The 23,615-nt window shown below is 39.6% G+C and overlaps 2 long non-coding RNA genes across 2 annotated transcripts; one reads left to right on the top strand and one right to left on the bottom strand.

Annotated features, from left to right (window-relative positions):
• Positions 1 to 4,210: 4,210 nt before the first annotated feature.
• On the bottom strand, positions 4,211 to 5,106 carry LOC138233648 (uncharacterized). The gene is made up of 3 exons (XR_011187579.1): positions 4,987 to 5,106; positions 4,596 to 4,757; positions 4,211 to 4,484 (listed from the first exon to the last, which is right to left on the bottom strand). It is a non-coding gene; the product is annotated as an uncharacterized lncRNA (long non-coding RNA).
• Positions 5,107 to 16,279: 11,173 nt separating this feature from the next.
• LOC138233644 (uncharacterized) lies at positions 16,280 to 22,216 on the top strand. The gene is made up of 4 exons (XR_011187574.1): positions 16,280 to 16,363; positions 20,094 to 20,273; positions 20,496 to 20,565; positions 22,088 to 22,216. It is a non-coding gene; the product is annotated as an uncharacterized lncRNA (long non-coding RNA).
• Positions 22,217 to 23,615: the final 1,399 nt, after the last annotated feature.

Genomic DNA, 23,615 nt, shown 5'->3' with positions numbered 1-23,615 from the left:
AAGGCAGTGACGTCACCATCCTGAGGTGTGTGTAGTAGATCTGTGATGTGGTTGAGCGTGAATTGTGGTGAGCCTCTGATTGGGGGAAAAAAAGACCATGTTCAAAAAATCCTAAAAAGAGAATTAAAGTTTCACATAACAAGGCATGAGGTGTGCTTGCAGCTGTGGGATGCAGTTGTGGCCTGGCACGTTGAGGTGCGCTTTCAGCTGTGTGTGGTCTGACGCAGTGGTGGCCTGGCACGGTGAGGTGCGCTGGCAGCTGTGTGGTGTGACGCAGTGGTGGCTGGCATGGTGAGGTGCGCTGGCAGCTGTGTGACGCAGTGGTGGCCTGGTACGGTGAGGTATGCTGGCAGCTGTGTGATGGTGGCTTGGCACGGTGAGGTGCGCTTTCAGCTGTGTGTGGTCTGACGCAGTGGTGTCCTGGCACGGTGAGGTGCGCTGGCAGCTGTGTGGTGTGACGTAGTGGTGGCCTGGCACGGTGAGGTGTGCTGGCAGCTGTTTGACGCAGTGGTGGCTTGGCACGGTGAGGTGCGCTTTCAGCTGTGTGTGGTCTGACGCAGTGGTGGCCTGGCACGGTGAGGTGCGCTGGCAGCTGTGTGGTGTGACGCAGTGGTGGCTGGCACGGTGAGGTGCACTGGCAGCTGTGTGGTGTGACTCAGTGGTGGCCTGGCACGGTGAGGTGCGCTGGTGGCTGTGTGGTGTGACGCATTGGTGGCCGGGTACTTTGAGGTGCGCTGGCAATTCTATGATGAAGTGGTGGCCTGGCACGGTGAGGTGCACTGGCATCTGTGTGGTGTGACACAGTGGTGGCCTGGCACGATGAGGTGCGCTGGTGGCTGTGTGGTGTGACGCAGTGGTGGCCTGACACGGTGAGGTGTGCTGGCAGCTGTGTGACGCAGTGGTGGCCTGGCACGGTGAGGTGTGCTGGCAGCTGTGTGACGCAGTGGTGGCCTGGCACGGTGAGGTGCGCTGGCAGCTGTGCGACGCAGTGGTGGCCTGGCACGGTGAGTTGCGCTGGCAGCTGTGTGACGCAGTGGTGGCCTTGCACGGTGAAGTGCCCTGGAAGCTGTGTGGTGTGACGCAGTGGTGGCCTGGCACGGTGAGGTGCGCTGGCAGCTGTATGACACAGCTGTGGCAGGGTACGGTGAGGTGTGCTGGCAGCTGTGTGGTGTGACACAGTGGTGTCCTGGCACGGTGAGTTGTGCTTTCAGCTGTGTGATGCAGTGGCTGCTAGGCACAGTGAGGTGCACTGGCACCTGTGTGGTTTGACACAGTGGTGGCCTGGCACTGTGAGGTGTGCTGGCAGCTGTGTGACGCAGTGGTGGCCTGGCACAGTGAGGTGCGCTGGCAGCTGTGTGACGCAGTGGTGGCCTTGCACGGTCAGGTGTGCTGGCAGTTGTATGATGAAGTGGTGGCCGGGCACGGTGAGGTGTGCTGGCAGCTGTGTGACGCAGTGGTGGCCTGGTATGGTGAGGTGCGCTGGCAGCTGTGTGACGCAGTGGTGGCTGGGTACGGTGAGGTGCGTTGGCAGATGTGTGACGTATTGGTGGCCTGGCACGGTGAGGTGCGCTGGCAGCTGTGTGACGCAGCTGTGGCAGAATACGGTAAGGTGCGCTGGTAGCTGCGTGATGCAGCTGTGGCCGTGCTCGGTGAGGTGCGCTGGCAGATGTGTGACGCAGTGGTGGCTTGGCACGGTGAGGTGCACTGGCGGCTGTGTGGTGTGACGCAGTGGTGGCCTGGCATGGTGAGGTGTTCTGGCAGCTGTGTGACTCAGTGGTGGCCTTGCACGGTCAGGTGTACTGGCAGTTGTATGATGAAGTTGTGGCCGGGCATGGTGAGGTGCACTGGCACCTGTGTGACGCAGTGGTGGTCTGGTACGGTGCGCTGCCACCTGTGTGGTGTGATTCAAAAGTGGCCGGGAACTTTGAGGTGCGCTTGCAGCTGTGTGATGCAGTGGTGGCTGGGCATGGTGAGGTGCGCTGGTAGATGTGTGACGCAGCTGTGGCAGGGTTCAGTGAGTTGCGCTGGCAGCTGTGTGACGCAGTGGTGGCCTTGCACGGTCAGGTGTGCTGGCAGTTGTATGATGAAGTTGTGGCCTGGCAGGTCGAGATGCGCTGGCAGCTGTATGGTGTGACTCAGTGCTGGCCTGGCATGGTGAGCTGCGCTGGCAGCTGTGTGGTGTGACGCACTGGTGGCCGGGTACTTTGAGGTGCGCTGGCAGCTGTGTGGTGTGACGCAGTGGTGGCCTGGCATGGTGAGGTGCGCTGGCAGCTGTGTGACGCAGTGGTGGCCTGGCACGGTGAGGTGCGCTGGCAGCTGTGTGTTGTGACGCCGTGGTGGCCTGGCACGGTGAGGTGTGCTGGCAGATGTGTGACGCAGTGGTGGCCTGGTACGGTGAGGTGCGCTGGCAGTTGTGTGATGCAGTGGTGGCCGGGCACAGTGAGGTGCACTCGCAGCTGTGTGGTGTGACGCAGTGGTGTTCATCAGGCACAAGTTCATCAGTGAAAAGACCACTGGCATTTTTCCTTCCCCCTACATTCTCAGAGCAGAATCAAATTTAATATTAGCATAATTTATTACAGTGCTAAGTTTAATATTTTTTATTTACTAATAGTTTATGCTAACATCTAACTTTTTTAATGTGAGAAGTACTAATGTAAGTACCTACTGTACTGTACTTAAGTACTACCATAAGAAGTACTGCTGTATGCAACAAAAAAAAAGGAGTGGTGAAACAGCCCTACTCATACAGTATCAGTATCAACAGACATTGTATCAGTATCAGTTCTTGCTTTGTGCTGGGTTTAGGAGTTTTCCAAACATAGTCTTTCAGCTAATGCCATACCATCCTTATTGGATTTAAATCTGGAGATTCGGCTGGAGTTTTCACCCAGTTCACTCGTTCTGCTATAAGCCTCGCCCTTGCTGCTGTGTGTTTCGGATCGTTGTCTTGAAAGAGACTGTGCCTTGATCCAATGTGCTCCCTGATATATGGGGCGGCATGCTGTGTGACCCCGACTTCCTCGAAGAATTCCCGATCCATAATTCCTTCGAAATAAGATTGTTTTTCAAGCAATGTAATGCAAGGTGCTTCCTAACGTTGGGCAATGTGTTTTTTCTCGAAATTTTGTTTCGAGAGACTAGATAAGTAATTCAAGTGTTTATGATATGTCACTGTTGTGAATGTCTGTGGAGTGTATCTTATTAGCCTGTCCTGACTGGTGGAGCTCATCCAGCTGTGTCTGGATATCTTGGTCAAATATTCGGGTAGTATGTTTTGTCTGTTTGGGGTTCTGTAGCATTCCACACGGCTGGGCAGCTTGTTCCCCCCTCCCACCCCTCTCTGTGTACAGTAGAGCCTCCTGTCCTGGCTGGTAGAGCTCATCCAGCTGTGTCTGGCTAATATTAAAGCCAGTACTTTAATTTTGTTTTCTGTATGTTTATCAATAGTGGGTACTGCCCTAATTCGGTCCTGCACCTGTTGTTAGGTGTTTTTTAGGTGTTTTTAGGGCTTCTACCAAATATGAACACATGGCTTTAAAATGTATACAATTGTAATATTTCCTTTTTTCCCATTGAAAGTATAACATATGTGGTGTGAGAAAGAGGTCCTCATTTAATTGCATGAAACTCTGGCACTGGCGCAACAAACTGAACAAAGTTCAAGGGGGTATACGCTTTCTGTAGACACTTTATTTCCTCTTTTTCCATACTCTAAGAAATGATTTGGGAAACCTGTGGGACACTGGAGGTCATTATACATGAGCCTCTTTCTGCACCTTTTAAGCCATTGAAACCTAGTTGCCTTGTTACAAGGTCTAATATTAGAGTAGGTGTGGTTTCCGTCTCCTAATTTCTGAGAATGATCAAATTGGGGAATAAGTTGTAGGGAATACCACTCTTGCACTTCTAAGAAAAGACTATCTCAAATGAAACTCGCTATAGAAAGACATCTTGTTGAAAAATTCTTTATTTTTTGTAATTTCTAAAGAAAAAACATTCATCAAGTCCTTCACAAATGTTTTGTTTGTGACTTTCTCTGTTGTTCCCTTTCACACTCAACTGAACTATGTGTTATGTCTTGTAAACGTAATCAAACATTTCATTTAGGTGTGTGGGTTAACACAAACCCATATTATATGAAACATTCAGTTTTTCATTCACGTTTTTTCTAACAATTGCATCCATGCTAGGACTACAGTAAACAACACTTTTTACTAAAGTAAATGAAATTGTTCATTAAACAAGACACATTGTTTTAAATGTATGCCATACGACGACACTAAAAACAACACTGAAACTTTTCATTGAAATACTGGACGAGATTGTGCATATTCAATGGATTTCTCCTGGTGCCTTTTTTCATCAGTCTTTTCATATTCTTGTTCTCTACTCAGGTGTCTCCTGTTCCTTTGGTGATGTCTGCTGTACACACATGGCATCATACACTTGAGCAAAGTGTGATACCACCGTTTGTTCTTCTCCTAAAATAAAGATGAACATTGACAAAAGTCAGAAGCACTCTTTTCTTTGACAGACGAACAAAACAATGCAAGAATAACCATACTCTCTGTTCCTTATTCATTTCTACCTACCTGTTTGACCACTTTGTCTGCTTCAGTCAGGACAGGGTGCTGGGGCTGACTCTGAGCAATCTGAGAAGAGCTCTCTGTGATCTTCTCCCCTACAGTGGCTACATTGTACTCTGTTTGAAATCCAGGTATCGCCTCCGGTAAGTTCCTCGGTCCTTTTTGGGACTTGAAAGGGTAGAATCATTTTGTGACTACATTTCATTGTCATGCATTGATATGTTCTGGTTTTTGTTCGATTACTGCAGGCTTTCAAGTACTTTCTTTTTGTTCTAGATTGGCAGTGTTTGAGATGGTAGGAACTTGTCATATTCTCAACTTATTTTCTCTATGAGACTCTGAATGCTCTGTAAACATACTATTTTAGCAATTCTTAGAAATCTGAAAGCAGTGTTACCTGTATCATTTTTTGTCTTGGTAGTAGTATTGCAGCTCCAACATCAGCACTTAAATAATGGTTTGTGATGTTACTTGTCCTTGGAGTTAGTATACTCCTGAGAAGTCAAGAGAAATCTTACGTAAGCATTAATTATGTTTCACTTTTGAAAGCAAAGTACGTGTCAAGTACTTTGAAGGCATTTGTTGATACTTTTAAGCACTTTCGTTGATTATTATTATCCTTCATTAGTTATTACAAGTCCAACATTCCCTACATGATCTCACTCCATATTCAGTGTAGCTCCACTCTACGAAGATGAATTTGCTAATTAATCAGTCAGGGACACAGCTTATACTTCAGTAGTCTTAGATCATTTAATGATGATTATTGTACTTTATAACTAGCAAAATCCCCATATCCTGTTCATTGCCCCTTTTTCAGTCATGTGGATTGACTTATGCCTGAAGTGGTTAATTCTCACCTTGACATCTCATAGAACAACTCTACCAAGGGTGAATGTGTCCTTCCTCTTAATGTCTAAAAGAAAAGGTTAAAATTCATTGAAGCAAAATGCAACAACCCAAAATGTTGGGGAAGTCGTTTCCACAGTTATTTCATATGACAGTGCTTGGAGTGAAACAACATGACCATGGTGAAGAAGTAAAAACACTTTACCTTGTTCCTCCTGACTGATGTCCTTATGCGTGTTTTGCACAGTTGAGCGTTTTGTGTCTTGTCGTCTGTGTAGGCAACAGCCCTCTTCCCTGGGATAGAACTAGATGATATTTAGACACGTTCATTTGACTTATCCATTGCTCACATTGATGTGGATATGATTATAATGCTCGGTTTTGTGGGCTTCCCAAGAAAACAATAAATCCCTTACTGCTTGTTCGAAATGCAGTAGCACAGATCCTAACAAATACAAGAAAGAGAATATCATTCCTGTTTTGAAAAAACTTCACCGGTCACCTGTATTATCTAGGATAAATTTGAAAGTTCTTTTACTTGTTTTTAAAGCTTTAAGCGACCTAGCACGTCTGTACCTTACTGAATGTCTGTCTTCATATGTTCCTATACGTGACCTGAGATCTGCACATACTGGCCTACTGCAAATACCACATGTGAAATGCAGAAAGAGTGGAGAGGCTGCTTTTTGTTTTTATGCTTCTAAATTATGAAACTCACTTCCACTTTTTATTAGGCAGTCAAGCTCGGTACATTGTTTTAAAAAACATTTGAAAATGTTGCTTTTAGTTAAAGTGGTTCTTTGTTCTTTCTATTTCTGTTTCTTTTTTTAGTTCTCTTTAATTGTTCTTATTTTATTACGACTTTCCTAATTTGTATTTATTTAATTGACATGTATCTTGCTTTACTGTATTGCTGTATTTTCCTTTACAACTGAAAGTATATCTCTCAATTTTAATATTTTATTTTTACGCTTGCTTTTTAAAGCACCAAAGCACTATTTGTATGAAAGGTGCTCTATAAATAAAGTTTATTATTATTCTTTTTAATATTATTATTATACTTTGTTACATTTTTGGTTAGGACAAAGATTCTAGTAGAGGTGGCCTCTTTTACCCTGTTCCAAAAAATTGGAAAACTACCTTCAGAATACACTGACAATGACCATCTACTGTCTCCTCTAACTGTGTATTGTCATCATGCATATCTTGTGTATTATTTATTGTAGTTGGTTCTGTCATTCTGTAAAGAAGCCACCTTTCAAGGCACTATATCAAATAATGTTTGTTATTATTATTTACATTTTTCATCGTAAAATCTGGCGAAGAGTCTTAAGAGAATATCAAAGAACACGTTGCTCTTACCTTTCCATTCCAAGAAATGCCCTCAGCTCGGATTGCAGAGATTGACCTCTCTGTCTCAAATTCTGAGAAACATAGACTCGATTGAAAAATGACCATTTCCTAAGATTCACATAACATCACCAGTCAACATTTGCTACTTGACATCAATAGAAACCATAGAGTACATGACATTTCCAATCAGTTTTCTTTCAAGGTACAATAGCAATCGCCTTGCCAGAAGAGTTATACTGCGGTAGATAAATATTAGAAATGTCAGATACACGCAGAGTTGTTTGGATTACTATGAAAAGATTGTCAAATATATTTATGTTCATTATATTTCTTGGAGTGACAGAGCTAAAGAGAAAAAAAGACTTACCTTTATCTCTGCAGACAGGATCACAAGGGATTCCCTTATACTGGGTTCCTATATAACAAATAATACATTATTCAAAAAACATGATATTTCTCTGTCCATTGGCAGCATGATTGTTTATCATTACAGTTTTAGTTAGCTTTAATTTTGGAAACCCCAAGTAAACATAGTTTGTGCCTTTCTCTGAACTTTTTGGCATTTCAATTCAGTTGTTTGTAAGCTTATTTTACAGTTGCTAGGTTGATGAAGTTCCTGAACTGTGCAGTATTTCTTTTGGGTTTGGTGCGAATCATATTCTAGCGGTTGGGGGAAAAAAGCACAGGTGCCATCCCACCATTAAACCCTGAAACTTACCTTAGCCGATTCTTCAACTAAACCAGACATGTTAACTAAGTGTTACAGTATGTTTCAAAGTGTGTATTTTAGCAAACACAACTGAAGTTCTGTTGTCTCCTTGGAGACACCTGGAACTGGTGTGATGCTGGTTCTATGACATCATTCGTTCTAAATGTAAATGCAGGTATTGGCACAACATAGTAAATTGATGTAAAGTTATGGATCCATTTATGATTTTCACTCAGTTTGAAAGAGTTCCTGTCGTGTGGTTAAACTTTGTGTTACGGAGGGTTAACTGGGGTTCTGGCTACTAGTTAGGCTTGGTCATTCAGTCATCTGGTTCATGAAATAGGAAGCTAAGAGATCTGTGTTTTAGTTTTACTGTTTGTTTTTGTTCCATAGAATAAGAAATGTTTCATTAATATTAGTAATAGAGTAGCTGTTTCTCTAAACAGTGTGTGTCAGTTTGCACTGCAGGTGTGCCAGGTAGAGACCATTTAAGAACGAAAAAATATGCTGTCATTTACTGCCGTGGCTAATTTCTGTTAACCTTGTCTCTCACTCACTTTGATGAGCAAAATGTTCATACATAAAGCATACATTTCTGATTGGTCAGAAGAAGCTTCTTAACATATAAGGTATAAAGAAAGTCAGAAAGTTAGGCACTTAGGTCAGCCTTAGGCAGTTAACCAAGACCATAATCCGATAAGAAGCTATTCCCTTTCATGTTGCTAAATCACATGTAGGATACATGAGTTACACCTCCACTTAAGAGACCTTAAAGAGACCTTGGCCAGCCAGGAGTGTGGAAAACCGTAAAACAGTTCTTGAGGACCTAATTGTTAACTCTTAACAGGCAAAGGTTCCTTCAGTCCTATGAGAAATATTTTAGAATTGAACTAAAGTGTGTTTCCGATACAGGAGCATATGTCTGTCAGGGCCTGTTGGAGAGGCCCTGCATGAGAACCCCTGGCTGCAGTTCCACATCCCCCTGAAAGTAAATAGAGCCATAAGCACGGAGCTAAGGACACTGCTCCAGGACATGCTGGCTGTCGATCCTGACCAGCGACCAGAAGCCATCCGGCAGAAGAAGCAAGTCAGGCAAGCCATGGCACGAGAGAAAACATCTTTGTAGTGACTGATAGCAAGATGTCCGTGACCAAGGGCAATTCGTCTGAGTAAAGTCTGATTTCATTTTTATGTCCCAAAAGGCCACTGCCTTTGTGCTGTAGATTTCTGATTTAGACGGGCATTTCTATGGACAACTTTGACTTTTCTGTGGGTCAAATGAAAATATTTTTTTTTACTTATTCTTTGCTACAGTTTTCGAAAGTTTAAAGACATTCACTGAGTTGACGATAAAGGAAAAGTTTCATCTTTCACCTCTTCGAAGGAAGGCCGGTCAGAGGTACAATATATGTCTTCATGTCTTCATCCTCCATGTTTGTAACTACAGGTTTCACAGTGTTGAGCTCAGACACAAAAACACCTACAAGTGGCAGTTCCAAATGTATCAAATGTATAAACCTGGGCTGAAAAAGTGTGTACAGTATATACTCTGTGTAGGTCTGATAAAAGTATTCGAGTCAAAGTGTCATATGGATACAAATTCTCATGATTTTGTATTATGTGTTTTTTCTCTGTTCTGCTTTATTGAAAGAAATCAGATGCTCTTCCTGAAACTTACCTTAGCTGATTCTTCAGCTAAACCAGACAGACTTCTGAAATTCTCAAATATTATCAAATCTTGTTGGTGCAGAGGTGGTGGAGCCCATTACCAACAGACTCACAGCTGAAATTGCTGTGAAAAGGGCTTCTACCAAATATTAACATGTGGGTGAAAATGTATACAATTGTAAGATTTCCTTTTTTCCCATTGAAAGTATAACATATGTGGTGTGAGAAAGAGGTCCTCATTTAATTGCATGAAACTCTGGCACTGGCGCAACAAACTGATCAAAGTTCAAGGGGGTATAGCTTTCTGTAGACACTTTATTTCCTCTTTTTCCATACTCTAAGAAATGATTTGGGAAACCTGTGGGACACTGGAGGTCATTATACATGAGCCTCTTTCTGCACCTTTTAAGCCATTGAAACTTAGTTGCCTTGTTACAAGGTCTAATATTACAGTAGGTGTGGTTTCCGTCTCCTAATTTCTGAGAATGATCAAACTGGGGAATAAATTGTAGGGAATACCACTCTTGCACTTCTAAGAGAAGACTATCTCAAATGAAACTCGCTATAGAAAGACATCTTGTTGAAAAATTCTTTATTTTTTGTCATTTCTAAAGAAAAAACATTCATCAAGTCCTTCACAAATGTTTTGTTTGTGACTTTCTCTGTTGTTCCCTTTCACACTCAACTGAACTATGTGTTATGTCTTGTAAACGTAATCAAACATTTCACTTAGGTGTGTGGGTTAACACAAACCCATATTGTATGAAACATTCAGTTTTTCATTCCCGTTTTTTCTAACAATTGCATCCATGCTAGGACTACAGTAAACAACACTTTTTACAAAAGTAAATGAAGTTGTTCATTAAACAAGACAAATTGTTTTAAATGTATGCAATACGACGACACTAAAAACAACACTGAAACTTTTTATTGAAATACTGTACGAGATTGTGCATATTCAATGGATTTCTCCTGGTGCTTTTTTTCATCAGTCTTTTCATATTCTTGTTCTCTACTCAGGTGTCTCCTGTTCCTTTGGTGATGTCTGCTGTACACACATGGCATCATACACTTGAGCAAAGTGTGATACCACCGTTTGTTCTTCTCCTAAAATAAAGATGAACATTGACAAAAGTCAGAAGCACTCTTTTCTTTGACAGACGAACAAACAATGCAAGAATAACCATACTCTCTGTTCCTTACTCATTTCTACCTACCTGTTTGACCACTTTGTCTGCTTCAGTCAGGACAGGGTGCTGGGGCTGACTCTGAGCAATCTGAGAAGAGCTCTCTGTGATCTTCTCCCCTACAGTGGCTACATTGTACTCTGTTTGAAATCCAGGTATCGCCTCCGGTAAGTTCCTCGGTCCTTTTTGGGACTTGAAAGGGTAGAATCATTTTGTGACTACATTTCATTGTCATGCACTGATATGTTCTGGTTTGTGTTCGATTACTGCAGGCGTTCAAGTACTTTCTTTTTGTTCTAGATTGGCAGTGTTTGAGATGGTAGGAACTTGTCATATTCTCAACTTATTTTCTCTATGAGACTCTGAATGCTCTGTAAACATACTATTTTAGCAATTCTTAGAAATCTGAAAGCAGTGTTACCTGTATCATTTTTTGTCTTGGTAGTAGTATTGCAGCTCCAACATCAGCACTTAAATAATGGTTTGTGATGTTACTTGTCCTTGGAGTTAGTATACTCCTGAGAAGTCAAGAGAAATCTTACGTAAGCATTAATTATGTTTCACTTTTGAAAGCAAAGTACGTGTCAAGTACTTTGAAGGCATTTGTTGATACTTTTAAGCACTTTCGTTGATTATTATTATCCTTCAATTAATTATTACAAGTCCAACATTCTTACATGATCTCACTCCATATTCAGAATGTGGGAATACAGTTGTTTTAAGGAAATGCCACTGAATAGATAGGAGCTGCACTCTACAAAGATGAATTTGCTAATTAATCAGTCAGGGACACAGCTTATACTTCAGTAGTCTTAGATCATGTAATGATGATTATTGTACTTTATAACTAGCAAAATCCCCATATCCTGTTCATTGCCCCTTTTTCAGTCATGTGGATTGACTTATGCCTGAAGTGGTTAATTCTCACCTTGACATCTCATAGAACAACTGAATCTCTACCAAGGGTGAATGTGTCCTTCCTCTTAATGTCTAAAAGAAAAGGTTAAAATTCATTGAAGCAAAATGCAACAACCCAAAATGTTGGGGAAGTCGTTTCCACAGTTATTTCATATGACAGTGCTTGGAGTGAAACTACATGACCATGGTGAAGAAGTAAAAACACTTTACCTTGTTCCTCCTGACTGATGTCCTTATGCGTGTTTTGCACAGTTGAGCGTTTTGTGTCTTGTCGTCTGTGTAGGCAACAGCCCTCTTCCCTGGGATAGAACTAGATGATATTTAGACACGTTCATTTGACTTATCCATTGCTCACATTGATGTGGATATGATTATAATGCTCGGTTTTGTGGGCTTCCCAAGAAAACAATAAATCCCTTACTGCTTGTTCGAAATGCAGTAGCACAGATCCTAACAAATACAAGAAAGAGAATATCATTCCTGTTTTGAAAAAACTTCACCGGTCACCTGTATTATCTAGGATAAATTTGAAAGTTCTTTTACTTGTTTTTAAAGCTTTAAGCGACCTAGCACGTCTGTACCTTACTGAATGTCTGTCTTCATATGTTCCTATACGTGACCTGAGATCTGCACATACTGGCCTACTGCAAATACCACATGTGAAATGCAGAAAGAGTGGAGAGGCTGCTTTTTGTTTTTATGCTTCTAAATTATGAAACTCACTTCCACTTTTTATTAGGCAGTCAAGCTCGGTACATTGTTTTAAAAAACATTTGAAAATGTTGCTTTTAGTTAAAGTGGTTCTTTGTTCTTTCTATTTCTGTTTCTTTTTTTAGTTCTCTTTAATTGTTCTTATTTTATTACGACTTTCCTAATTTGTATTTATTTAATTGACATGTATCTTGCTTTACTGTATTGCTGTATTTTCCTTTACAACTGAAAGTATATCTCTCAATTTTAATATTTTATTTTTACGCTTGCTTTTTAAAGCACCAAAGCACTATTTGTATGAAAGGTGCTCTATAAATAAAGTTTATTATTATTCTTTTTAATATTATTATTATACTTTGTTACATTTTTGGTTAGGACAAAGATTCTAGTAGAGGTGGCCTCTTTTACCCTGTTCCAAAAAATTGGAAAACTACCTTCAGAATACACTGACAATGACCATCTACTGTCTCCTCTAACTGTGTATTGTCATCATGCATATCTTGTGTATTATTTATTGTAGTTGTTTCTGTCATTCTGTAAAGAAGCCACCTTTCAAGGCACTATATCAAATAATGTTTGTTATTATTATTTACATTTTTCATCGTAAAATCTGGCGAAGAGTCTTAAGAGAATATCAAAGAACACGTTGCTCTTACCTTTCCATTCCAAGAAATGCCCTCAGCTCGGATTGCAGAGATTGACCTCTCTGTCTCAAATTCTGAGAAACATAGACTCGATTGAAAAATGACCATTTCCTAAGATTCACATAACATCACCAGTCAACATTTGCTACTTGACATCAATAGAAACCATAGAGTACATGACATTTCCAATCAGTTTTCTTTCAAGGTACAATAGCAATCGCCTTGCCAGAAGAGTTATACTGCGGTAGATAAATATTAGAAATGTCAGATACACGCAGAGTTGTTTGGATTACTATGAAAAGATTGTCAAATATATTTATGTTCATTATATTTCTTGGAGTGACAGAGCTAAAGAGAAAAAAAGACTTACCTTTATCTCTGCAGACAGGATCGCAAGGGATTCCCTTATACTGGGTTCCTATATAACAAATAATACATTATTCAAAAAACATGATATTTCTCTGTCCATTGGCAGCATGATTGTTTATCATTACAGTTTTAGTTAGCTTTAATTTTGGAAACCCCAAGTAAACATAGTTTGTGCCTTTCTCTGAACTTTTTGGCATTTCAATTCAGTTGTTTGTAAGCTTATATTACAGTTGCTAGGTTGATGAAGTTCCTGAACTGTGCAGTATTTCTTTTGGGTTTGGTGCGAATCATATTCTAGCGGTTGGGGGAAAAAAGCACAGGTGCCATCCCACCATTAAACCCTGAAACTTACCTTAGCCGATTCTTCAACTAAACCAGACATGTTAACTAAGTGTTACAGTATGTTTCAAAGTGTGTATTTTAGCAAACACAACTGAAGTTCTGTTGTCTCCTTGGAGACACCTGGAACTGGTGTGATGCTGGTTCTATGACATCATTCGTTCTAAATGTAAATGCAGGTATTGGCACAACATAGTAAATTGATGTAAAGTTATGGATCCATTTATGATTTTCACTCAGTTTGAAAGAGTTCCTGTCGTGTGGTTAAACTTTGTGTTACGGAGGGTTAACTGGGGTTCTGGCTACTAGTTAGGCTTGGTCATTCAGTCATCTGGTTCATGAAATAGGAAGCTAAGAGATCTGTGTTTTAGTTTTACTGTTTGTTTTTGTTCCATAGAATAAGAAATGTTTCATTAATATTAGTAATAGAGTAGCTGTTTCTCTAAACAGTGTGTGTCAGTTTGCACTGCAGGTGTGCCAGGTAGAGACCATTTAAGAACGAAAAAATATGCTGTCATTTACTGCCGTGGCTAATTTCTGTTAACCTTGTCTCTCACTCACTTTGATGAGCAAAATGTTCATACATAAAGCATACATTTCTGATTGGTCAGAAGAAGCTTCTTAACATATAAGGTATAAAGAAAGTCAGAAAGTTAGGCACTTAGGTCAGCCTTAGGCAGTTAACCAAGACCATAATCCGATAAGAAGCTATTCCCTTTCATGTTGCTAAATCACATGTAGGATACATGAGTTACACCTCCACTTAAGAGACCTTAAAGAGACCTTGGCCAGCCAGGAGTGTGGAAAACCGTAAAACAGTTCTTGAGGACCTAATTGTTAACTCTTAACAGGCAAAGGTTCCTTCAGTCCTATGAGAAATATTTTAGAATTGAACTAAAGTGTGTTTCCGATACAGGAGCATATGTCTGTCAGGGCCTGTTGGAGAGGCCCTGCATGAGAACCCCTGGCTGCAGTTCCACATCCCCCTGAAAGTAAATAGAGCCATAAGCACGGAGCTAAGGACACTGCTCCAGGACATGCTGGCTGTCGATCCTGACCAGCGACCAGAAGCCATCCGGCAGAAGAAGCAAGTCAGGCAAGCCATGGCACGAGAGAAAACATCTTTGTAGTGACTGATAGCAAGATGTCCGTGACCAAGGGCAATTCGTCTGAGTAAAGTCTGATTTCATTTTTATGTCCCAAAAGGCCACTGCCTTTGTGCTGTAGATTTCTGATTTAGACGGGCATTTCTATGGACAACTTTGACTTTTCTGTGGGTCAAATGAAAATATTTTTTTTTACTTATTCTTTGCTACAGTTTTCGAAAGTTTAAAGACATTCACTGAGTTGACGATAAAGGAAAAGTTTCATCTTTCACCTCTTCGAAGGAAGGCCGGTCAGAGGTACAATATATGTCTTCATGTCTTCATCCTCCATGTTTGTAACTACAGGTTTCACAGTGTTGAGCTCAGACACAAAAACACCTACAAGTGGCAGTTCCAAATGTATCAAATGTATAAACCTGGGCTGAAAAAGTGTGTACAGTATATACTCTGTGTAGGTCTGATAAAAGTATTCGAGTCAAAGTGTCATATGGATACAAATTCTCATGATTTTGTATTGTGTGTTTTTTCTCTGTTCTGCTTTATTGAAAGAAATCAGATGCTCTTCCTGAAACTTACCTTAGCTGATTCTTCAGCTAAACCAGACAGACTTCTGAAATTCTCAAATATTATCAAATCTTGTTGGTGCAGAGGTGGTGGAGCCCATTACCAACAGACTCACAGCTGAAATTGCTGTGAAAAGGGCTTCTACCAAATATTACCATGTGGGTGAAAATGTATACAATTGTAATATTTCCTTTTTTCCCATTGAAAGTATAACATATGTGGTGTGAGAAAGAGGTCCTCATTTAATTGCATGAAACTCTGGCACTGGCGCAACAAACTGATCAAAGTTCAAGGGGGTATACGCTTTCTGTAGACACTTTATTTCCTCTTTTTCCATACTCTAAGAAATGATTTGGGAAACCTGTGGGACACTGGAGGTCATTATACATGAGCCTCTTTCTGCACCTTTTAAGCCATTGAAACTTAGTTGCCTTGTTACAAGGTCTAATATTACAGTAGGTGTGGTTTCCGTCTCCTAATTTCTGAGAATGATCAAACTGGGGAATAAATTGTAGGGAATACCACTCTTGCACTTCTAAGAGAAGACTATCTCAAATGAAACTCGCTATAGAAAGACATCTTGTTGAAAAATTCTTTATTTTTTGTCATTTCTAAAGAAAAAACATTCATCAAGTCCTTCACAAATGTTTTGTTTGTGACTTTCTCTGTTGTTCCCTTTCACACTCAACTGAACTATGTGTTATGTCTTGTAAACGTAATCAAACATTTCACTTAGGTGTGTGGGTTAACACAAACCCATATTGTATGAAACATTCAGTTTTTCATTCCCGTTTTTTCTAACAATTGCATCCATGCTAGGACTACAGTAAACAACACTTTTTACGAAAGTAAATGAAGTTGTTCATTAAACAAGACAAATTGTTTTAAATGTATGCAATACGACGACACTAAAAACAACACTGAAACTTTTTATTGAAATACTGTACGAGATTGTGCATATTCAATGGATTTCTCCTGGTGCTTTTTTTCATCAGTCTTTTCATATTCTTGTTCTCTACTCAGGTGTCTCCTGTTCCTTTGGTGATGTCTGCTGTACACACATGGCATCATACACTTGAGCAAAGTGTGATACCACCGTTTGTTCTTCTCCTAAAATAAAGATGAACATTGACAAAAGTCAGAAGCACTCTTTTCTTTGACAGACGAACAAACAATGCAAGAATAACCATACTCTCTGTTCCTTACTCATTTCTACCTACCTGTTTGACCACTTTGTCTGCTTCAGTCAGGACAGGGTGCTGGGGCTGACTCTGAGCAATCTGAGAAGAGCTCTCTGTGATCTTCTCCCCTACAGTGGCTACATTGTACTCTGTTTGAAATCCAGGTATCGCCTCCGGTAAGTTCCTCGGTCCTTTTTGGGACTTGAAAGGGTAGAATCATTTTGTGACTACATTTCATTGTCATGCACTGATATGTTCTGGTTTGTGTTCGATTACTGCAGGCGTTCAAGTACTTTCTTTTTGTTCTAGATTGGCAGTGTTTGAGATGGTAGGAACTTGTCATATTCTCAACTTATTTTCTCTATGAGACTCTGAATGCTCTGTAAACATACTATTTGAGCAATTCTTAGAAATCTGAAAGCAGTGTTACCTGTATCATTTTTTGTCTTGGTAGTAGTATTGCAGCTCCAACATCAGCACTTAAATAATGGTTTGTGATGTTACTTGTCCTTGGAGTCAGTATACTCCTGAGAAGTCAAGAGAAATCTTACGTAAGCATTAATTATGTTTCACTTTTGAAAGCAAAGTCCGTGTCAAGTACTTTGAAGGCATTTGTTGATACTTTTAAGCACTTTCGTTGATTGTTATTATCCTTCAATTAGTTATTACAAGTCCAACATTCTCTACATGATCTCACTCCATATTCAGAATGTGGGAATACAGTTGTTTTAAGGAAATGCCACTGAATAGATAGTAGCTGCACTCTACAAAGATGAATTTGCTAATTAATCAGTCAGGGACACAGCTTATACTTCAGTAGTCTTAGATCATGTAATGATGATTATTGTACTTTATAACTAGCAAAATCCCCATATCCTGTTCATTGCCCCTTTTTCAGTCATGTGGATTGACGTATGCCTGAAGTGGTTAATTCTCACCTTGACATCTCATAGAACAACTGAATCTCTACCAAGGGTGAATGTGTCCTTCCTCTTAATGTCTAAAAGAAAAGGTTAAAATTCATTGAAGCAAAATGCAACAACCCAAAATGTTGGGGAGGTCGTTTCCACAGTTATTTCATATGACAGTGCTTGGAGTGAAATTACATGACCATGGTGAAGAAGTAAAAACACTTTACCCTGTTCCTCCTGACTGATGTCCTTATGCGTGTTTTGCACAGTTGAGCGTTTTGTGTCTTGTCGTCTGTGTAGGCAAAAGCCCTCTTCCCTGGGATAGAACTAGATGATATTTAGACACGTTAATTTGACTTCTCCATTGCTCACATTGATGTGGATATGATTATAATGCTCTGTTTTGTGGGCTTCCCAAGAAAACAATAAATCCCTTACTACTTGTTCGAAATGCAGTAGCACAGATCCTAACAAATACAAGAAAGAGAATATCATTCCTGTTTTGAAAAAACTTCACTGGTCACCTGTATTATCTAGGATAAATTTGAAAGTTCTTTTACTTGTTTTTAAAGCTGTAAGCGACCTAGCACGTCTGTACCTTACTGAATGTCTGTCTTCATATGTTCCTATACGTGACCTGAGATCTGCACATACTGGCCTACTGCAAATACCACATGTGAAATGCAGAAAGAGTGGAGAGGCTGCTTTTTGTTTTTATGCTTCCAAATTATGAAACTCACTTCCACTTTTTATTAGGCAGTCAAGCTCGGTACATTGTTTTAAAAAACATTTGAAAATGTTGCTTTTAGTTAAAGTGGTTCTTTGTTCTTTCTATTTCTGTTTCTTTTTTTAGTTCTCTTTAATTGTTCTTATTTTATTACGACTTTCCTAATTTTTATTTATTTAATTGACATGTATGTTGCTTTACTGTATTGCTGTATTTTCCTTTACAACTGAAAGTATATCTCTCAATTTTAATATTTTATTTTTACGCTTGGTTTTTAAAGCACCAAAGCACTATTTGTATGAAAGGTGCTCTATAGATAAAGTTTATCATTATTATTTTTAATATTATTATTATACTTTGTTACATTTTTGGTTAGGACAAAGATTCTAGTAGAGGTGGGCTCTTTTACCCCGTTCCAAAAAATTGGAAAACTACCTTCAGAATACACTGACAATGACCATCTACTGTCTCCTCTAACTGTGTATTGTCATCAGGCATATCTTGTGTATTATTTATTGTAGTTGGTTTTGTCATTCTGTAAAGAAGCCACCTTTCAAGGCACTATATAAAATAATGTTTGTTATTATTATTTACATTTTTCATAGTTAAATCTGGCGAAGACTCTTAAGAGAAATCAAAGAACACGTTGCTCTTACCTTTCCATTCCAAGAAATGCCCTCAGCTCGGATTGCAGAGATTGACCTCCCTGTCTCAAATTCTGAGAAACATAGACTCGATTGAAAAATGACCATTTCCTAAGATTCACATAACATCACCAGTCAACATTTGCCACTTGACATCAATAGAAACCATAGAGTACATGACATTTCCAATCAGTTTTCTTTCAAGGTACAATACCAATCGCCTTGCCAGAAGAGTTATACTGCGGTAGATAAATATTACAAATGTCAGATGCACGCAGAGTTGTTTGGATTACTATGAAAAGATTGGCAAATATATTTATGTTCATTATATTTCTTGGAGTGACAGAGCTAAAGAGAAAAAAATACTTACCTTTATCTCTGCAGACAGGATCGCAAGGGATTCCCTTATACTGGGTTCCTATATAACAAATAATACATTATTCAAAAAACATGATATTTCTCTGTCCATTGGCAGCATGATTGTTTATCATTACAGTTTTAGTTAGCTTTAATTTTGTAAACCCCAAGTAAACATAGTTTGTGCCTTTCTCTGAACTTTTTGGCATTTCAATTCAGTTGTTTGTAAGCTTATTTTACAGTTGCTAGGTTGATGAAGTTCCTGAACTGTGCAGTATTTCTTTTGGGTTTGGTGCGAATCATATTCTAGCGGTTGGGGGAAAAAAGCACAGGTGCCATCCCACCATTAAACCCTGAAACTTACCTTAGCCGATTCTTCAACTAAACCAGACATGTTAACTAAGTGTTACAGTATGTTTCAAAGTGTGTATTTTAGCAAACACAACTGAAGTTCTGTTGTCTCCTTGGAGACACCTGGAACTGGTGTGATGCTGGTTCTATGACATCATTGGTTCTAAATGTAAATGCAGGTATTGGCACAACATAGTAAATTGGTGTAAAGTTATGGATCCATTTATGATTTTCACTCAGTTTGAAAGAGTTCCTGTCGTGTGGTTAAACTTTGTGTTACGGAGGGTTAACTGGGGTTCTGGCTACTAGTTAGGCTTGGTCATTCAGTCATCTGGTTCATGAAATAGGAAGCTAAGAGATCTGTGTTTTAGTTTTACTGTTTGTTTTTGTTCCATAGAATAAGAAATGTTTCATTAATATTAGTAATAGAGTAGCTGTTTCTCTAAACAGTGTGTGTCAGTTTGCACTGCAGGTGTGCCAGGTAGAGACCATTTAAGAACCCAAAAATATGCTGTCATTAACTGCCGTGGCTAATTTCTGTTAACCTTGTCTCTCACTCACTTTGATGAGCAAAATGTTCATACATAAAGCATACTTTTCTGATTGGTCAGAAGAAGCTTCTTAACATATAAGGTATAAAGAAAGTCAGAAAGTTAGGCACTTAGGTCAGCCTTAGGCAGTTAACCAAGACCATAATCCGATAAGAAGCTATTCCCTTTCATGTTGCTAAATCACATGTAGGATACATGAGTTACACCTCCACTTAAGAGACCTTAAAGAGACCTTGGCCAGCCAGGAGTGTAGAAAACCGTAAAACAGTTCTTGAGGACCTAATTGTTAACTCTTAACAGGCAAAGGTTCCTTCAGTCCTATGAGAAATATTTTAGAATTGAACTAAAGTGTGTTTCCGATACAGGAGCATATGTCTGTCAGGGCCTGTTGGAGAGGCCCTGGATGAGAACCCCTGGCTGCAGTTCCACATCCCCCTGAAAGTAAATAGAGCCATAAGCACTGAGCTAAGGACACTGCTCCAGGACATGCTGGCTGTCGATCCTGACCAGCGACCAGAAGCCATCCAGCTGAAGAAGCAAGTCAGGCAAGCCATGGCACGAGAGAAAACATCTTTGTAGTGACTGATAGCAAGATGTCCGTGACCAAGGGCAATTCGTCTGAGTAAAGTCTGATTTCATTTTTATGTCCCGAAAGGCCACTGCCTTTGTGCTGTAGATTTCTGATTTAGACGGGCATTTCTATGGACAACTTTGACTTTTCTGTGGGTCCAATGAAAATAAGTTTTTTAACTTATTCTTTGTTACAGTTTTCGAAAGTTTAAAGACATTCACTGAGTTGACGATAAAGGAAAAGTTTCATCTTTCACCTCTTGGAAGGTAGGCCGGTCAGAGGTACAATATATGTCTTCATGTCTTCATCCTTCATGTTTGTAACTACAGGTTTCACAGTGTTGAGCTAAGACACAAAAACACCTACAAATGGCAGTTCCAAATGTATAAACCTGGGCTGAAAAAGTGTGTACAGTATATACTCTGTGTAGGTCTGATAAAAGTATTCGAGTCAAAGTGTCATATGGATACAAATTCTCATGATTTTGTATTGTGTGTTTTTTCTCTGTTCTGCTTTATTGAAAGAAATCAGATGCTCTTCCTGAAACTTACCTTAGCTGATTCTTCAGCTAAACCAGACAGACTTCTGAAATTCTCAAATATTATCAAATCTTGTTGGTGCAGAGGTGGTGGAGCCCATTACCAACAGACTCACAGCTGAAATTGCTGTGAAAAGGGCTTCTACCAAATATTAACATGTGGGTGAAAATGTATACAATTCTAATATTTCCTTTTTTCCCATTGAAAGTATAACATATGTGGTGTGAGAAAGAGGTCCTCATTTAATTGCATGAAACTCTGGCACTGGCGCAACAAACTGAACAAAGTTCAAGGGGGTATACGCTTTCTGTAGACACTTTATTTCCTCTTTTTCCATACTCTAAGAAATGATTTGGGAAAACTGTGGAACACTGGAGGTCATTATACATGAGCCTCTTTCTGCACCTTTTAAGCCATTGAAACCTAGTTGCCTTGTTACAAGGTCTAATATTACAGTAGGTGTGGTTTCCGTCTCCTAATTTCTGAGAATGATCAAATTGGGGAATAAGTTGTAGGGAATACCACTCTTGCACTTCTAAGAAAAGACTATCTCAAATGAAACTCGCTATAGAAAGACATCTTGTTGAAAAATTCTTTATTTTTTTGTAATTTCTAAAGAAAAAACATTCATCAAGTCCTTCACAAATGTTTTGTTTGTGACTTTCTCTGTTGTTCCCTTTCACACTCAACTGAACTATGTGTTATGTCTTGTAAACGTAATCAAACATTTCATTTAGGTGTGTAGGTTAACACAAACCCATATTGTATGAAACATTCAGTTTTTCATTCACGTTTTTTTCTAACAATTGCATCCATGCTAGGACTACAGTAAAAAACACTTTTTACTAAAGTAAATGAAATTGTTCATTAAACAAGACACATTGTTTTAAATGTATGCAATACGACGACACTAAAAACAACACTGAAACTTTTCATTGAAATACTGGACGAGATTGTGCATATTCAATGGATTTATCCTGGTGCTTTTTTTCATCAGTCTTTTCATATTCTTGTTCTCTACTCAGGTGTCTCCTGTTCCTTTGGTGATGTCTGCTGTACACACATGGTATCATACACTTGAGCAAAGTGTGATACCACCGTTTGTTCTTCTCCTAAAATAAAGATGAACATTGACAAAAGTCAGAAGCACTCTTTTCTTTGACAGACGAACAAAACAATGCAAGAATAACCATACTCTCTGTTCCTTACTCATTTCTACCTACCTGTTTGACCACTTTGTCTGCTTCAGTCAGGACAGGGTGCTGGGGCTGACTCTGAGCAATCTGAGAAGAGCTCTCTGTGATCTTCTCCCCTACAGTGGCTACATTATACTCTGTTTGAAATCCAGGTATCGCCTCCGGTAAGTTCCTCGGTCCTTTTTGGGACTTGAAAGGGTAGAATCATTTTGTGACTACATTTCCTTGTCATGCACTGATATGTTCTGGTTTGTGTTCCATTACTGTAGGCGTTCAAGTACTTTCTTTTTGTTCTAGATTGGCAGTGTTTGAGATGGTAGGAACTTGTCATATTCTCAACTTATTTTCTCTATGAGACTCTGAATGCTCTGTAAACATACTATTTGAGCAATTCTTAGAAATCTGAAAGCAGTGTTACCTGTATCATTTTTTGTCTTGGTAGTAGTATTGCAGCTCCAACATCAGCACTTAAATAATGGTTTGTGATGTTACTTGTCCTTGGAGTTAGTATACTCCTGAGAAGTCAAGAGAAATCTTACGTAAGCATTAATTATGTTTCACTTTTGAAAGCAAAGTACGTGTCAAGTACTTTGAAGGCATTTGTTGATACTTTTAAGCACTTTCGTTGATTATTATTATCCTTCAATTAGTTATTACAAGTCCAACATTCTCTACATGATCTAACTCGATATTTAGAATGTGGGAATACAGTTGTTTTAAGGAAATGCCACTGAATAGATAGTAGCTGCATTCTACAAAGATGAATTTGCTAATTAATCAGTCAGGGACACAGCTTATACTTCAGTAGTCTTAGATCATTTAATGATGATTATTGTACTTTATAACTAGCAAAATCCCCATATCCTGTTCATTGCCCCTTTTTCAGTCATGTGGATTGACTTATGCCTGAAGTGGTTAATTCTCACCTTGACATCTCATAGAACAACTGAATCTCTACCAAGGGTGAATGTGTCCTTCCTCTTAATGTCTAAAAGAAAAGGTTAAAATTCATTGAAGCAAAATGCAACAACCCAAAATGTTGGGGAGGTCATTTCCACAGTTATTTCATATGACAGTGCTTGGAGTGAAACTACATGACCATGGTGAAGAAGTAAAAACACTTTACCCTGTTCCTTCTGACTGATGTCCTTATGCGTGTTTTGCACAGTTGAGCGTTTTGTGTCTTGTCGTCTGTGTAGGCAACAGCCCTCTTCCCTGGGATAGAACTAGATGATATTTAGACACGTTAATTTGACTTCTCCATTGCTCACATTGATGTGGATATGATTTTATTGCTCTGTTTTGTGAGCTTCCCAAGAAAACAATAAATGCCTTACTACTTGTTCGAAATGCAGTAGCACAGATCCTAACAAATACAAGAAAGAGAATATCATTCCTGTTTTGAAAAAACTTCACTGGTCACCTGTATTATCGAGGATAAATTTGAAAGTTATTTTACTTGTTTTTAAAGCTTTAAGCGACCTAGCACGTCTGTACCTTACTGAATGTCTGTCTTCATATGTTCCTATACGTGACCTGAGATCTGCACATACTGGCCTACTGCAAATACCACATGTGAAA

This window comes from Lepisosteus oculatus, unplaced genomic scaffold (assembly GCF_040954835.1).
Source record: "Lepisosteus oculatus isolate fLepOcu1 unplaced genomic scaffold, fLepOcu1.hap2 HAP2_SCAFFOLD_68, whole genome shotgun sequence".
NCBI lineage: Eukaryota > Metazoa > Chordata > Actinopteri > Semionotiformes > Lepisosteidae > Lepisosteus > Lepisosteus oculatus.
Note: the sequence above shows the minus strand (reverse complement) of the source record. Positions and strands in the feature narration are given on the sequence as shown.